Source organism: Bos javanicus, chromosome 21, assembly GCF_032452875.1.
Source record: "Bos javanicus breed banteng chromosome 21, ARS-OSU_banteng_1.0, whole genome shotgun sequence".
NCBI classification, from domain to species: domain Eukaryota; kingdom Metazoa; phylum Chordata; class Mammalia; order Artiodactyla; family Bovidae; genus Bos; species Bos javanicus.
In genome coordinates this window covers 29,407,213-29,420,058 of record NC_083888.1, presented here as the reverse complement: position 1 = coordinate 29,420,058, position 12,846 = coordinate 29,407,213, and the positions used below count along the sequence as shown (strand labels likewise).

The 12,846-nt window shown below is 43.5% G+C and overlaps 1 protein-coding gene and 1 long non-coding RNA gene across 2 annotated transcripts in view; one reads left to right on the top strand and one right to left on the bottom strand.

Annotated features, from left to right (window-relative positions):
* OTUD7A (OTU deubiquitinase 7A) overlaps positions 1-3,847 on the bottom strand; it is a 397,895-nt gene extending 394,048 nt beyond the window's left edge. Inside the window, exon 1 of the mRNA XM_061394664.1 lies at positions 3,760-3,847. The gene's annotated coding sequence lies outside the window, so the exon portion shown is untranslated. The remainder of the gene's footprint in view (positions 1-3,759) is intronic.
* Positions 3,848-4,529: 682 nt separating this feature from the next.
* The window catches only part of LOC133234303 (uncharacterized), a 59,128-nt gene continuing 50,811 nt past the window's right edge, over positions 4,530-12,846 (top strand). Inside the window, exon 1 of the long non-coding RNA XR_009732101.1 lies at positions 4,530-5,039. This is a non-coding gene — a long non-coding RNA (uncharacterized LOC133234303). The remainder of the gene's footprint in view (positions 5,040-12,846) is intronic.

The following is a 12,846-nucleotide window of genomic DNA, read 5'->3' as shown; positions in this document are numbered from 1 at the left end:
TGTTAAAGTCATCTTCTTCTTGGTCGGACACACAGACTGCTCGGGGGATGCAGCAGTCTATCAAGGGCAAATGAAACTCTGCTTCCAAGTTTCCAAGGGTAAAATATTTTCAAATTAGATATACCATAAAAAGGAACCAGCATGTTTTGCTTCCTTTTAAAAGCCTGTGGATCTCAGGATTCCCTCTTGCGTAGGATATCCTGTGGTCATCCTCAGGGATGGACAGCTTCCAAAAGGATCAGGTGCCACCTGTCTTTAATTGAGTAGCACTTCCCCTATAGCCATTTAAAATGCTCCAAGAGAAGCACAAAGCTGGAAAACTTTTTCCTTTTACCTCTCTAAAATCAACAGTTCAATTCTACAAGCATTTTGACAGAATAAGAAGTATAAAGAATTATCCAGTCATAGCATTTGGATAGGTGTCCAGTAAAAGATCTATTCCCTTCAAGGTATTATCTCTCCCTTCAGCATCTGGGCTCTACAAGGAACTTGAGGAAGTCACCATATAACTAGAAACACTGATGATCATCCAAGCTTTGAGACACAACCCTCCCAGCTTGGCAAGATGACCCTCCCGGCAGGAGCTCAGCTCTCCAGACCCACCAGGAACTTTCTGATGAATAACATGGCACACACTTAAAATCAGATTAAGCACACTAAAGTGAAAAGCACAGTTGCTTCTTTTCTCCCGTTTTCATTTTCTTCAGGTAAAAACACATACAGGGATTAAACATTTGCTTTTCTTCATCTGAGAAACCCTGAGCCAATAATATTGGCAAGGCCAGCAAATAAACCCCCTGAGAGGTGCTACTGACACAGAGTCCTGGGGTTTAAGTCAATAGTTGTCAAACCCAAGAGAAAATATTGTTGGGGGATGGGAGACACATCCACTGGCTGTCCTGGTTGGCACCATCATGCCCTCTCCAGGACCAAGATATAGGCAGGGATTTCTGTGAGGCCAAGTCGCTCCTCTCCAAGCCAACACTCTCCCTTCTGCTATCTGAGGAGGTACTGAATATTCTGACTGGGACCAACCATCACTCTCCAAAGACATGGAGCCATTAAAGCTGCCCCATGGAGGGAGACCCATTCTAGAAGCCGCAACCTCTGGCTATTTAAAGCATATCCTTCCTTCAGTGTCCATCCCTTGGGCGATAGGCACACAGAGATGTGGGGCTCACAGGTATGCACCCCTAGCTTGGGGATCCTCCATACTTTTCAAGGTGGCTCAGGTAAAGGCCTGCCAAGATGCATTTAGCACGCCCCCTGCTGGCCCCTCGGGAGCTGACTCAGCCTTTATCTTTTGGGCCTAAGACAAGAATTAAATGACCTTAACATCCAAAGGAAACAAGAAGAAAAGCCAAGGCAATCTTGGCTTTTTAGAATCAGATGTGATACTCTAAGTATGAAAGGGGCATGAAAAGGCTTTAAAGTGAGGGATTTTGAAATGTTTTAGGAAACCAGTGGCTAATATCTCAACATTTAGTGAAAACACTTGCTTTGTATTATCAAAAGTACTACAGTGAGTTAAATTAAAAAAAAAAAAAATTACAATGAATACTTTCACAGGTCTACAGGTGGGGGAAAAAAAAGGATATGTGGCCAGAGTGGTTTCACAAACTCAATTTCTAAAGAGTTCATAGCTCAGAGACTTAAAAGCCAATTTTCACACACTTGAGGCTACTTCAATTATAGAAAAAAATCTCAGCAATGACTTAGAAGGTCGATTTCTAAAATAACCATATGCAGCAGGGGCAAAGTTGCTGAAAAGATGTATATTTAAAGTCAGTTCTGCTATAAGGCTTCCTGTCTCAGGCAGCCTTGCCACTGTGAATAAATCTGGCACCTTTAGGCTGTGACAGGCCATGCACACGTGGCTGCTTCAGACGGACATGCCACTCTCCTTCTCCACAGGGGAGAACAGACAATTCAGCTTTCCCGCAGAAAAGGGGAAAGCTAGCCTTTCCCAGGGCTAGGGGCCTCACACAGGACCCAGGCTGAGACCCACATGAGGCAAGACTCTGTAATGCAATGGTTTCCATCCACTGCCACCCTGAATGCCAAGCCTAAGGTGATGCTCTACTTCCGGTTTTCTTCCCACCAATCCAAGGTTTTTGAAAGCTTACCCTCCTGACCAGACTCAAACTTTTGCATGGCCTGTGGTATTAAATTCTTTACAGACCCAATATGATCACACTAATAATTTAAGGTATGCTTCTTTGCACCAATTAGGAAGTCATTAATTATTAAATACACAAATGTCAATATTTTTGTCCCTCACTGAATATCCTTTCAATATGCTAGGCTTCAGTAGAAGTGCAGACTGTCTTGGGAACTTGCTTACTTCTGTTCCCATCACAGTCCATACTAATGGAACACTTACCCACACAATAATGCTGGCACTCTGCTCCCATTTATGGGGAGAAATTTCCCCAGAACTTTGTGTGCCATGCAGGTTAAGTCCCAGCCTCTGCACTCTCTCAACTCTCTTCAGGTGTTAAACTAGCCCTGGAGGCTGGTGGGCCACACAGCTGCTACAGGAAAGGCAGGGAGGGCCCCAGAGAAGCTGTCACCCCTTTCTCCAGAGCAGACTGCTCCCAGGCCCATCATGGTGGGGAGTCCTGGAGGAGGTGGTGATGGAGAGCTAGAAGACCAGCAGATTTTCCTGAAGCAATCAGGGCCTGTGAAGATATAGGCCACACTGTCTACCTTTTCTGAACACATCATCTGCCACCTCAAATACAATGTCTTTTAATTTTTCTCATCTTATAGCTCACTTTCAGTTATAAAGATAAAGCCGGGTAATAGCCACTGAAGTGTCATGCGTGACTTTCCCCTGGATGCTTGTGATATGGATGGAGTGATTCCCGGATCTGTGAGGATCTAACAAGTTTCCCTTCAGCCTCTCTTGAATCTACTCATTCTCAAGCCAAGAAATAAAAACAAAAACCGTTTTCACCTGTGTAAGGTTGGTGAGTTCACAGAGCAAAGACAAATCTATTTTGTAGCAAAGATTCTCAAAGGGCTGCAATAGCTTCACTGGAGGAGGGTGCACTTGGGCGGTTGTGTCCAATGAAGGAAAGTTTTTGTTAATGATGACATCACTGACATCTCCCGAATTTAAAGGAGCACTTAAAGCACAGCAAATGCGATTTTACCCCCTCCAGTGAAAAGATGCCAGGGAAGGCCTCCAGGTTCACAGCCAAATTGCATTAGCCGCTCGCCCACTGTCCAGCCAGACCCAGAGGAACGAGCGAGCGGCGCACCGGGCCGCGGTGGCCCACGCAGCCACGGCCCGGGCACCCGGCCGGCGGCCTCACGCGATACTGCCGGGCCGTGCCTGGGAGTCCTCTGGCGCTCCGGGACCCCAGTGCGCCCAACGGACCGAGGAGCCGGTGTCCCCGAGCCCGTCATCACGTTCCAGTGCAGACGGCTCCGGGGCCCGAAGGAGACACCGTCCGCGACCCAGCGGGAGCGCCGCACCCTGCCCGGAGACGCGCGCCGCGTCGGGATAGCGCCGGTGGCCGAGGCGCCCGCGGGGTCCAGAGCCGAGCCCGCAATGCAGACGCGCCGGCGAGCCCCGCGCTGTGCCCGCGACCCCCGCGCCCCAGACCCGGGGCCGCCCGGCCTCTGCGCCCACCTGCTCCGTCACGAAGCTGCGGAGGCACCCAACGCAGCACTGGGACGGATAGCGCACCTGCCGGGCCCGCGGCCCCGGCCCCACCGCCGCCGGCAGCACCGCGGCCAGCGCCGTCTCACCTGCCGCGCCGCTCCGCTCAGTCAGCCCGCAGCGCCGCAGTAGCTGCTACCCGACTTCCATTTTCTCTGGCTTTAAGGAAAACCGGATCAGCTGTTTCTCGCGCTCCGGCTCCGCGGCCCCCTCCCCAGCTGCCGCTCGCTGTCCGGGGGCCTCTCCTCCCCCGCCTCCTCCCGCGCTCTGCTCCGCCCTTCGCGCCCCTCCGCTCCGCCCGCGGCCGCGCGCTGTGCCCGCCTCTCCGCTCCGCCCGCGGCCGCGCGCGCCCCCTGACGTCACCGGCCTCTGCCGCGCCTCTCCTTCGCCCCGCGTGGACGTGCGCGCGCCCCACCTCCGCCCCGCCCCCGCCCCGCCGGCCGGCTCCGAGAGCGCGTGCTCGCAGCCGCCACCCGCGGCTAGACCTGGTCTCTGGGGAGAACACCGGACACCCCTCGCGGGCGTTCAGGCGCCCGCCTTCCCAGGCGCCTGCGCTCGCTCTTCCAGGTGCCCCTTGGTACCTGCCTCAGAAACTGCAAAAGACACTGCTGAAATAACCTGCCTTTGCCCGTCTGCCTGCCTCACACTGTTTGCGCCCACCTTTATCTTTTCTTGCTTTCTGCTCACACTTTCTTTTTCAGGATCTCAAACTTTCTCCCATCCATCCTGTCTCGGCTCTTCTGCCAAGCCCTGCTTTGGGGCCAGTGCATCACATCTCATCTGAAGTTGCTCCCTTAGCCTTTTAAACCGATATTCTGACTTTTCTCCCTTTCTTACCTTCCTCTTAAAAGTATTTCTTACCTTCCTCTTAAAAGTGTTTTCACACCACGACTTGGAACTGTTCCTTTCTCTGATGCCAAGGCGGGCCCACAGCTTACTGCCCACTTTCGTATCACCCTCTCAATGTAGCTATACCCGGTTCTTCCAAATATATACCATATGTTAAAGGTTACTAGTACTGGAGACATTACTTTGCCTACAAAAGTCCTGGTTTTTCCAGTATTCGCGTTCAAGATGTGAGAGTTGGACCATAAAGAAGGCCAAAGAATTGATGCTTTGGAACCGTGGTGTTGGAGAAAACTCTTGAGAGTCCTTTGGACTGCAAGGAGATCAAACCAGTCAATCCCAAAGGAATCCTGAATATGCCTTGGAAGGACTGAGGCTGAAACTGAAGCTTCAATACTTCGGCCACCTGATGCTAAGAGCTGACTCACTGGAAAAGACCCTGATGCTGGGAAAGATTGAAGGCAGGAGGAGGAGGGGCTGACAGAGGATGAGATGTTTGGATAGCATCACCGACTCAATGGAGGTGAGTTTGAGCAAACTCCAGGAGATAGTGAAGGACAGGGAAACCTGGCATGCAGCAGTCCATGGGGTCGCAGAATCAGACTCAACTGATCGACTGAGGGACAAGAAGTACTGTTCTCATGCATTTCTTAACAATCCTTTCGCTCTTGGTTTAGGATTTCTTGCTTGCTTTTTAAACGTTATGTATATGCTTAGTCTCAGCAGACTCCATGGACTGTAGCCCATCAGGTTCCTCTGCCCTTAGAATTTTAGAGGCAAGAGTACTGGAGTGGGTTGCCATTTCCTACACCAGGGAGGTGTACCTATACCGGGGAGTTATATATACACCATATATGTATATATGTGAATTACTAAATATATATCATTTTAGTAGTTTATTTGACTTATTAAATACAGTAAAATGGATCTTTTGGATATATAGCCCTGTAAGTTTGGATTACTGTAACCACCATCACAATTAAGATACATAACCCCAAGAACTCCCACTTGTTGCTGTTTTATAGCCACACCCTTTCCAAACCCTAATATGTTCAGACATATGGCAACCACTGATATGTTCTGCATTGTCTCCATTGCTGTAGCGTGTCTTTTCAAGAATGTTATACACACAGAATTATGCAACATGCAGCATTTTATAACTGACTTTATTCATTCATCATCATGGCTTTGAGATTCACCCACATTTATCAATAGTTCTTTTTATTATTGGGTATTGTTGTTCAATTGCTAAGTTGTGTCTGACTCTTTGTGACCCCACAGACTGTAGCACAGCACGCCAGACTCCTCTGTCCTCCACTATCTCCTTGAGATTGCTCAAATTCATGTCCATTGAGTCAGTGATGCTATCTAACCATCTCATCCTCTGTTGCCTCCTTTTTCTTTTGCTTTCAACCTTTCTCAGCATCAGGGTCTTTTGCAATGAGTCAACTCTTCACATCACGTGGCCAAAGTATTGGAGCGTCAGCTTCAGCATCAGTCCTTCCAAAGAATATTCAGGGTTGATTTCCTTTAGGATTGACTGGTAGATCTCCTTGCTGTCCAAGGGACTCTAGAGCATTTTCCAGCACCACAATTCTAAAGCATCAATTCTTTGGCGCTCAGCCTTCTTTATGGACCAAGTCTCACTTCCATACATGACTACTGAAAAAAAAAACATAGCTTTGACTATACAGACTTTTGTCAGCAAAGTGATGTCTCTGCTTTTTAAAATGCTGTGTAGGTTTGTCATAGCTTTTCTTCTAAGGAGCAAGTGTCTTAATTTTATGGCTACAGTCACCTTCTGCATTTGTATGTTTTTTGGTTTATTCATCCACTGAAGGTTTTCAGTTTGGGGTGACTGTAAATAGGTGTTCTATTGATACAAAGAGTTGCATGCAGAGTTTTTCATGGACAAGTTCTCAAATTAGTTGGGTAAATACCTTGGAGTACTAATGCTAGGTCTTTTGGTAAACTTGCTTATCATTATAGAAACACTAAAAACAGTTTTCCAGAGTATTTATACCATTTCTATAACCACCAGCAATATATGAGAGTCCCACTTACCTGCATCCTTGCCAACACTTGATATTTACTGTATATTAGGCATTCTCATAGGTGTGAAGAAATTTAATTGTTGCTTTAATATTAAGTTCCCTAATGAAAAATAATGTGTGGCATTGTTTCACTTGCTTATTTGCTACTGGTTTATCTTCTTTGGTGACACGTTTGTTCATATCTTTTGCCAATTTTTAAATTATTTTTCTTATTGTTGAGTTTTAAGAGTTCTTTGCATATACTGGATAGAAGTAATTTGGTGGTGCAAGTGGTAAAGAACCGGCCTGCCAATGCAGGAGACTAAGAGACGCAGGTTCGATCCCTGGATGGGAAAGATCTCCTGGAGAAGGGCATGGCAATCCATTCCAGTATACTTGCCTGGAGAATCCTATGGACAGAGGATCCTGGCAGGCTAAGGTCCACGTGATGTGCTTAGTAACTCAGTTGTTTCTGACTTCTTTGAGACTCCATGGACTGTAGCCCGCCAGACTCCTCTGTCCATAGGGATTCTCCAGGCAAAAATACTGGAGTGGGTTGCCATGCCCTCCTCCAGGGGATCTTCCCAATCCAGAGATCGAACCCAGGTCTCCCGCAATGCAGGTGGATTCTTTGCCATCTGAGCCACCAGAGAAGCCCATAGGGTCACAAAATGTCAAACACAACTAAAGTGACTTAGCATGCATGCTAATATAGAGCTTGTTGAGTTTTTTCTTTCCTGTTTTCCATTTAATGCCGTAAGTTTTTCTTATACAGAGAGACAGGTTTTCTGTATACAACAAATTGTGATAAATTTTATTTCCAGTTTTGTTTAATTCAATACATTTTAATTAAACTTGAGAATTCCTCTCTGAGGCAAATGTTTTTAGAAATGTATTGTTTAGTTTCCAAATAATTATAGAGATTTTCAGCTACTTTTCTGTTTCTGATTTCTAGGTTAATTCAATTGTGGTCTAAGAGCATACTATGTATGATTTCTACTTTTCTGTAATTTGATAAGGTGTGTTTTATGGCCCACAATGAGAATGTGTATTATGCTGTCCTTGGATAGAGTATTTGTAAATGTCACTTAGATAAAGGTGATTGATTGATGTTGTTCAGGCCAACAATGTCCCTATTGATTTTCTACCTATTTGAGCTATCAATTTTTGAAAGAGAACTTTTGAAATCTCTAATTGTAGTAGTATGTTAGTCCATTTCATTTAGCAGGTTTATCAGTTTTTGCTTCACATATTTTGATGCTTTGTTGTTAGATACAAGCACATGTAGGATTATTGTGTCTTCTTGGAGAATGGGTCTCTTTGTGATTGTACAGTTCCCCTCACCTTTACCTAATACTGTCACTTCAAGTCTGTTTTGTCTGAAATTAATTTAGCTACTCTATTTTTTGATTAGGGCTGGCATGGTATCTTTCTTCACACCTTAACCTTTAACCAAACAGATTATGGTTTAATGTGGGCTTCTTATAGACAAAATAGAGTGGTATCTTGTTTTATTATCCATTTTGGCAACATCTGTCTTTTAATTCTGGAGAAGGCAATGGCAACCCACTCCAGTACTCTTGCCTGGAAAATCTGGTAGGAGGAGCCTGGTAGGCTGCAGTCCATGGGGTCGCTAAGAGTAGAAAACCACTGACTGACTTCACCTTCACTTTTCACTTTCATGCATTGGAGAAGGAAATGGCAACCCACTCTAGTGTTCTTGCCTGGAGAATCCCAGGGACGGGGGAGCCTGGTGGGCTGCCATCTATGGGGTCGCACAGAGTCGGACACGACTGAAGCGACTTAGCAGCAGCAGTCTTTTAATTCATGTGCTAAACTATTCATATTTAACATAGTTATTGACAAATTTGGGTTAATATAAACCATGTTTGTAACAATTTTTTACTTGTTGCCTGTGGCTTATTTTTCTACCCTCTTTGGTTTTCATTGAGCATTTTATATGACTCGACTTTATCTGTTCTCTTAGAGTATCAATTATACCTAACTAAAGAATTTTTAGTTATTTTTCTCATTGTTTTTAACTAATTTATGTACACTTTTCAATAATACTATTCAGTGTCACATGTAGTATAGACATCTTATAACCATGTGTTCCCAATCCCCCCCTCCTCATTCCTTGTGATGTTGTCATTCACTCACTTAACCATGTGTGTAATTTCCTCTACTTCTAATATTCCTGTAAACAAACAACTATCTTTTAGATCAATCAAGAATAAAACAAATTAAAAATTTTATTCTACTTTCATTAATTCTTTCTCCAATACTCTTGCCATCTTTTTGTAGATCCAAGTTTCTGACTTGTTTCATCTTCCTTCTGTCTGAAAAAAAATCTTTTAACATTTCCTGAAGGATAGATCTGCTGGTGAATAGTCTCAGCTTCTCTTTGCCTGAGAAAGTCTTAAATGTCTTCTTCCCCTTTTAATTGAAGTATAGTTGACTTGCAGTATTATATTGGGTTCAGGTTATTTATTTATTTTGACTGTGCTAGGTCTTCACTGCTGCGCAGACTTGTCTCTGCTTGTGGAGCAGTCTACTCTCTAGCTGTGTGCAGGCTTCTCATTGTGGTGGCTTCTCTTGTTGAGGAGTACAGGCTCCAGGGCACAGAAGCTTCAATAGGTGCAGCATGTGACCTTAGTATTTGCAACCTTGGGTTTCTAGAGCAGAGGCTCAATAGATGAGACTACAGGCTTAGTTGTTCCACGGCATGTGGGATCTTTCCAGATCAGGGATTGAACCTTTGTCTCCTGCATTGACTGGTGGATTCTTTACAACTGAGCCACGAGGGAAGCCCTAGGTTCAGGTTTAAAACATAGTGATTCAGTACTTTAATAGATTATATAACATACAAAGTTATTACAAAATATTGACTATATTCCCTGTGCTGTATGTTACATCCTTATAACTTACTTATTTTATAACTGGTAGTTATAATAACTTCTTAATCCCCTTCATTTATTTTGTTCCTCCCCATTCATCTCTGTTTTGGTAACCACTAGTTCATTCTCAGCATCTGTGAGTCTGTTTTTGTTTTGTTGTGTTTGATCACTTATTTTATTTCATTTTTTAGAGTCCACATATAAGGGAAAACATACAGTATTTGTCTTTCTCTGTCTGATTTATTTCACTAAGTATAATACGTTATATGTTCATCTATATTGTTGTAAATGTTAAGATCTCATTCTTTGTGTTATATATAATGGAATATTACTTGACCATAAAAGGAATGTGTATATATCTCACATCTTCTTTATCTATTCATCTATCAGTGGACACTTAGTTTGCTTCCATATCTTGGTTATTGTAAATAATGCTGCTATAAACATTGGGGTGCATATATCTTTTTGAATGAGTGTTTTATTTTTCTTCAGACAGACACCCAAGAGTGGAATTGCTGGATAGTATGGACAGTTTAGTTCAGTCACTCAGTCGTGTCCAACTCTTTGCATCCCCATGGACTGCAGCACTCCAGACTTACCTGTCCATCACCAACTCCAGGAGCTTGCTCAAATTCATGTCCATTGAGTCAGTGATGCCATCTGACCATTTCATCCTCTGTCGTCCACTTCTCCTGCTTTCAATCTTTCCCAGCATCAGGGTCTTTTCCAATGAGTCAGTTCTTTGCATCAGGTGGCCAAAGTGTTGGAGTTTCAGCTTCAGCATCAGTCCTTCCAATGAATATTCAGGACTGATTTCCTTGTGGATTGACTGGTTTGATCTCCTTGCAGTCCAAGGGACTCTCAAGAGTCTTCTCCAACACCACAGTTCAAAAGCATCAATTCTTTGGCACTCAGCTGTCTTTATAGTCTAACTCTCACATCCATACATGACTACTGGAAAAGCCATAGCTTTGACCAGACAGACCTTTGTTAGGAAAGTAATGTCGCTGCTTTTCAAGATGCTGTCTAGGTTGGTCATAGCTTTTCTTCCAAGGACCAAGCACCTTTTAATTTCATGGCTGCAGTCAGCATCTGCAGTGATTTTGGAGCCCAAGAAAATAAAGTCTCTCACTGTTTCCATTGTTTCCCCATCTATTTGCCATGAAGTGATGGGACCGGATGCCATGATCTTAGTTTTTTGAATGTTCAGTTTCAAGCCAACTTTTTCATTCTCCTCTTTCACTTTTATCAAGAGGCTCTTTAGTTCTTCTTTGCTTTCTGCCATAAGGGTGGTGTCATCTGTGTATCTGAGGTTATTGATATTTCTCCTGGAAATCTTGATTCCAGCTTGTGCTTCATCCAGCCTAGTGTTTTGCATGATGGATAGTATGGTATGTTATGGTAGTTATAGTCTTAATTTTTAATGAACCTCCATACTGTTCTCCACAGTGGCTACACCAATTTATATTCCCACCAACAGTGTACTGGGATTCCCTCTCTTCACATCCTTGTCAACATATGTTATTTCTTGTCATTATGATGATAGCCCTTCTGACAGGTGTAGTGTGTTCTTCTTCACCTTTAAAGGATATTTTTTCTGGATACAGAATTCCAGATTGGTTGTTTTGTCTTTCAATCCAAAATCATTTCACTCAACCCTCTTCTTGCTTGCATGATTTATGAGAAGACTGCTGTAATTGTTATCCCTTTTCCTCGATGAGTAATCCCTACCCCTCAACCCCATGGTCTGATTTCTTTCAAGATTTTGGTATTTTGGAATTTGACTATAATGTGTCTAGGTATAGTTTTTGTGTTGTGTGGTATTGTTTTATCCTTTTGGTTGTTCTTTGAGATACTTGGGTCTGTGGTTTGCTGTCTGTCATTAATTTTGTAAAGTTCTCTGGTGTTATTCAGCTATTTATTTTGCCTTTTTTTCCCCTACTTTGGTTTTCTAATTACACACATGTTATGATTTTACAGTTATCTCACAGTTCTTGACTGTTCCGTACTTATATTTTCATTTATTTTTTTTCTTTTTGCTTCTAGTTGCTGTTGATTTTTACTCAGACTCACTGCATTTTTCTCAGCTATGTCAGTTCTACTAATGAACCCATCAAAGATATTCATCATTTCTGTTATAGTGAATGTTTAATTTCTGACATGTTCTGTTATTTTTTCTTAGACTATCCATCTCACTGTTTATATTATCCATGTATTCTTGCAAATTATGTATTTTTTATTACAGCCTATGTCAGTCAGGGTTCCTAAAAGAAATACACGTGGCTGAATAGGGGTTCAACAAATCAGCTAATCAATTTTGGAGTCTGGTAAGTATAAAGTCAGTAGTGTAGTAGTGTAGACAGGTAGGCTGGAACACTTCATTAGGAGTTGATGCTGCACTCTTGGGGCATAATTTCTTTTTCCTAAGAGAAACCTTCATTTTGCTCTTAAGGCTTTTTAATTGGTTTGAGGAGGCCCACCCACATTAGAAAACATCTCTACGAACAAAGCTAGTGGAGGTGATGGAATTCCAGTTGAGCTATTTCAAATCCTGAAACATGATGCTGTGGAAGTGCTGCACTCAATATGCCAGCAAATTGGGAAAACTCAGCAGTGGCCACAGGACTGGAAAAGGGCAGTTTTCATTCCGATCCCAAAGAAAGGCAATGCCAAAGAATGCTCAAACTACCGCACAATTGCACTCATCTCACATGCTAGTAAAGTAATGCTCAAAATTCTCCAAGCCAGGCTTCAGCAATATGTGAACAGTGAACTTCCTGATGTTCAAGCTGGTTTTAGAAAAGGCAGAGGAACCAGAGGTCAAATTGCCAACATCCACTGGATCATGGAAAAAGCAAGAGAGTTCCAGAAAAACATCTATTTCTGCTTTATTGACTATGCCAAAGCCTTTGATTGTGTGGATCACAATAAACTGTGGAAAATTCCGAAAGAGATGGGAATACCAGACCACCTGACCTGCCTTTTGAGAAACCTGTATGCAGGTCAGGAAGCAACAGTTAGAACTGAACATGGAACAACAGACTGGTTCCAAATAGGAAAAGGAGTACATCAAGGCTGGATATTGTCACCCTGCTTATTTAACTTCTATGCAGAGTACATCATGAGAAACGCTGGACTGGAAGAAGCACAAGCTGGAATCAAGATTGCTGGGAGAAATATCAATAACCTCAGATGTGCAGATGACACCACCCTTTTGGCAGAAAGTGAAGAGGAACTCAAAAGCCTCTTGATGAAGGTGAAAGTGGAGAGTGAAAAAGTTGGCTTAAAGCTCAACATTCAGAAAGTGAAGATCATGGCATCCGGTCCCATCACTTCATGGGAAATAGATGGGGAAACAGGGGAGACAGTGGAAACAGTGTCAGACTTTATTTTTCTGGGC